Raw genomic sequence first — 5,377 nt, 5'->3', positions numbered from 1 at the left:
TATAGTAAAAAATCCACGACAGTCTAAACTAGACACGAGGAGATTCGGTTTTAAAAATGCGAACTAAACATTACAGAACTCCACACACTCAGTGTCTAACAAATGCACTCCCTCAGTTGCCCACTGTTCAATCGAGGAAAACTTGTAAAGGAGGTGACGAAAGAAGCAATATTCTAAGTTGTCTATACTCAATACACAGAGCTTTTTAGTAATTAGTAATGCAATGTAGTGCTGCTGGAACTGCGGGCGCAAGGCGCAGGAGACGTGCTCGGGCTGCGGCGCGGCGCGCTACTGCGGCGCCTTCTGCCAGCACAAGGACTGGGAGAACCACCATCAGGTAACACAAACTACCTCACTAACAGACACCTTGATTGTACTCTAGAGTTTGTTTATTAAAGTATGAAAGTAGAGCGTCAGTGGATTAGGACTTCTAGCACTTGATTTATACTCCACAAGTCCTGGGTTAGAATCTCGCTGCACCAGTCATTTTCGATTTTTAGAATTAAATATGTACATTTACACCCCACGTTCTTTCGATGAAAGAAACATGATACCTGCTTATATCAGCGAAGCAATTCAATGATATGTGTGAAGTGAACCCGCAGTGCAGGTTGACTAAGGCCTAGTCACTAACTTAGGGTGAGCGAATCCCTCATTGGGAAACCTATAGTGAGCTGCTGATGACAATTAAAGAACACAACATATAAATTCTATAATTCCATAGGTCTGCAGCGGCCGTGACCAAAAGCCGACTGCCCTCCACCGCACCTCACCGCCTACCACCATCACACTCGCCAAAACATTACCCCGAGCGACCACACCGATATCCGCAACACAGAACCCGGTCACAACCGGTTCAGAAACCAGACTGTCACTGACCACACTGAACTCGGCTGAGCGGTTACTAACCAACCAGGATAGAAACCTGGCTGCCAACTCTGACAGGATGACGCTGGCCAACCTCTCCTCCGCTCAGGGACTTATAGGAGGCATTGGTGGGAAGAAATGACGCAACAAGGAGATACTGGCGAATACCGCCAGGTACCCGCGGAAAGTTAGAAGATGAATTCTGACTATTACAGATTTATTGGAATTAAAATTAAAAATGTAAAAAGTTAAAACTAGTGTTTAATAAAGGTTATCTGTCAAAATTAGTGTCCCTTATCTAATGTCAAAATTCAAAATGGCGGGAAATAAAATTTTGTTAATTTATTTCAATAGATAAATATTAATTATAAGTCAATTTTGTGCATTTTAGAATCAAGCATTTAACGTATTTGTAGTACATTTGTATGTAAATAGATATTTTAGCAAATAAATGTTACGTTCGTGCCATAGACTCTGTCATATTTTTAAAATGTATGTAAATATAGCTGTTATTAACAAAGCCACGGTTAAGGAAAATATCATAACCATAGTGTTATGGGTGAATTAATGATTGTCTAATAACAGTGGAAGTGGATAAATATACAATTTACTTCAAGTTTATTAAATCTATAAAATACAAATACTTAGTAATTTTCTTGCTTTAATTCATCAGGAAACTATATAAATACTATAACTAAATAATATATATATTTGTGCATTTGTAATACATAATTCCTTTATTAATATAACTTAAGAATTAAGTATGTATACTTTTAAGACAATTTCACTGATAGATTTCATCGCACGAATAACAAAGCTGTGTAAAAATGCACCTTTACAATGTAGAAATATTCACATATGTAAATAATCAACAAAAACAATTACGTATATAATATTTAATTACAGACTTTAAATATAAGGATTAGTTCCGTTTTTGTGCAATATTAATTATTAATTGTAAATTTTAATAGATGTAAATTGCGTCTGCGTGTATATTTCTTTAATATATCTAACCAAGTTATTTTTATTAAATTATTCATTCCGATGTTTCGCGTCGAATTCATTAATAAAAGCTAATTAAAATTCGTTGTTGTTTTCTTAAGTTAACATAGAAATCCAAATAAATTGCGTTTATTTAAAAAATATTTTCACTACCTTTCTACCTTCAAACTACGATATACGTTGTGATAAAGGCTTATTCCATAACATACAAAAGTAATAGCCACAGTACAGATATGCCAGAGCTACAGTAGTACCTCGATAAGTTAAAGTAAAAGGGAAACACAAAATATTTTAAGTTATATAGTTTTAAATTTATCAAGGGTCTATGTTGCAAAGGTTTTGGGCTCTGATGGGAAGAGAACATATTATTTTTTGAAGTTGTAGAGGTTTATATGTTATCGAGGTTCTACTTTTTGTTACGTTCTCAAAATAAAAACAGTACAAAATTATTTTTGATAAAAAAAAGTTCGTTGCCAAAATCTGTAACTGGGACACCGCGAACGAAGGCGACTGTACTTTCTGTAATAAACACATTTTACCGATGTTTACGTTTCGTACATCTTTACTGAGTAATATGAAAATAAATTAACCATAAACAAAATAACAAAATATTTCGCGGTGTCTTTTAGGGCGGATACACACCTTTGACTAAACTCTCGCGCAACTGTAGTGCGATTGTCGATTGTTTGCAGCCAATTCAACTGTCAGTCGAGTAGTAACTCCATGTAAGCTCAATGGAATCAAAGCGAATATAAACAGTTGTGCCATCATTAATTTTTTAACGCCTTACGTCATACTTTTTTCCGGTGACGACACCGACCAGTTTTAGACCCTGCGGGGGTCCTTCTTCAGGGCGAAGGTTAAAGATATTGTATCGCGGTCGCGTTGCGCCTCGCACTGAAGGACCCCCGCAGGATCTGAAACTGGTCGGTGTCGTCACCGGCAAAAAGTATGATGTGAGTAAGCCGTTAAATAAATAATTATAAAATGTCTCACGAAAGTTTAAATAATTTAGTTGTGCGATCGTTTACTTTCAAGTATGCGCAATCTCTTACCGAGTAATATGAAAATAAGTAACAAAAGATTTCTTGGTATCTCTTACAGTCACTTTTTACCAGTTTTAAACGTTTACATCTGAACAAACAAGAGTTGCGTGTGACCGTGGCCTTCAGAGCTTCATCTGGCTGGCTTCTTGAATTAAAATAAATTATATGAGGCTTTAAGAATTACCTAATTTGCTTTCGCCCGCGACTCCATTCGCGTGGAATTAAAAAAAAAGTGAGTAGCCTATGTGTTCTTCCAGACTATCCTCTACATCTATGACAAATTTAATCGAGATCTGTTCGACCGTTTAGACTGCAAACTCTAACAAACATCCATCTAAATGTTTGCATTTATATTAGTAAGATTTTAGGGTTATGTTTAAAGTGTTTTTTTTTTCAAATATCAATTATAACTACTTAGATTTTATCAAAGAATATCAAACATCTTTTGTTTAATAGCTCTGTTCAAAATAATTGGTTATATTTTTAAATAAAATAATTAAATAACCGTGATAAGGATATAGTTTAAGTTGAAAAAAATTTACGTGTCCAACAATACTAATTTATTTAATTACTAAATACATATTGGTTATTAAATTATTTTTTTGTCAAAAATCAGATTTTTAAATCACAGATACTGGGAAGCAGTGACAAGTCGAGTGTTCGGAAGTGAGGCGAGTTTACGAGGTATGAGTGTCGTCCACTTTTGTCGTGTGTCCGCGACGTGTTAGGGTGACCATTACAACATGATATGAAGGATATTCTTCTATAGTAATACTATTCTACTCGTAAAGTCCTTTACAAGCCTGAGAGGCAACGGATTTATTTATTCTAGTATCTTCTAATTACTTTTCTTATTTTGTACATAAAACTAATATAATACATTTCTATAAAATGTTAAAAATCCGAACTTTTTTATCGCATGAATTAGAACTTGAGCACGATACCATCTGATTGTAAGATAACCAAAAGGCAGACGTCAAAAGATTTTATTCTTATAGCCCATTATGTTTGAACGAAAGCATTGACGCCACGATTTCTGAGCTGTATCCACAATGAAGGAGTACATTTTATGGTGACCCTACGAGAGCTTAATTCCACTTATGTCGCGTAGTTTCCATGTCGTTTGACAGACGACAGCGACAGCCGACAGCTATGAGCTCCTGCTTCAACGAACGTTTTAATTGCATGTCCCTGCTCCCTGCACGTCCTCAATCGTACGCGGTATTGACATATCGGATCGGTTCTACCGTCATTTTGTAATTTTGCTAATTAATAAATTAATTTTAAAGCTAAAAATGATCGTAAATGCTACGAACAAAAAATCTGTCAATATTTATAAACGTCTTAACTTCTCATTATGATGCTAAAATTCTAAATTCATATTTTTTTAACAAAATTTAAGTCTGTTTTAAAGGCGATATATTTATCAAGATACAATAAGTGTTTTGATACATTTATATTAAATCTAAACAAAGAGGTATGTTTAAGAGCGGGCGCACACTTTGACTAATCTGTCGCCCAACTGTTGTGCGATTGTCGATTGTTTCATAGTCAACTGTTTAGTTGCACAACTAAAAATCGAGTGTGCACATCCATATAATCTCATAGGAAACAAAACGAGACTAAACAATTGTGATATAGTTTAATGCCCGTATTTAGACATTACAAAGTAACATGTCCAAGCATGACCCCTTTGTATATCATGAAAGTCACACAAAACGTCTAAAGCAAGCTCTTTGAACGCTTCATTGGTTCAAAGCTGACGTTTAATGTCTACAAGGCAAGACGCCGCAAGGCTGCGCGGTAACTGTAGACGTCTTTTGAATGTACCTTGACAGCCTTTTTGGTGTATTTTGGAACCCTCTAGGCAATACTTTGTGCATGATTAGACATATGACGTGAAATAAACTTGATAATTTAGATATATTATGAAACAAAAGTTCTATATATATATGAATTTTGTTACAGATGCATGTAATAAAATAAACAGGTATGCAATTTCTTAAAAAAAAAAAACATTTTTTTCTTCTGTTTACTTAACTAATGAAAGGAGAATACATGTGGCGGAAATGCGAATGTTAAGATAGATGTGTGGGGTAACATGAATGGATAAGATAGGAATTGAGTATATTAGAGGAAGTTTGAGAGTAGCCCCCGTAGTAGAGAAGGTAAGGAGTAAAAGGTTAGCATGGGCATATTATCAGGAGGGATGAATCGCATGTAACAAGAAGCATTAGTTATAAAGGTGGAGAGGTACACCGGTAGAGGAAGCCCTAGAAAATAATGGATGGAATGCGTCAAGCGTAACATGATCAAGAAGGGAGTGATGACTGAGATGACATATGATAGAGTTGTTTGGAGGGCAAAAACCCGGTGCGCCGACCCTACGGGAGTAGGATAAGACAGGGGAGATGATGACTTATCTCTATTTGATTTTTCCTGTGTTTATCATTTATACTAAA

Source organism: Papilio polytes, unplaced genomic scaffold (assembly GCF_000836215.1).
Source record: "Papilio polytes unplaced genomic scaffold, Ppol_1.0 DF823901.1, whole genome shotgun sequence".
NCBI lineage: Eukaryota > Metazoa > Arthropoda > Insecta > Lepidoptera > Papilionidae > Papilio > Papilio polytes.
Note: the sequence above shows the minus strand (reverse complement) of the source record.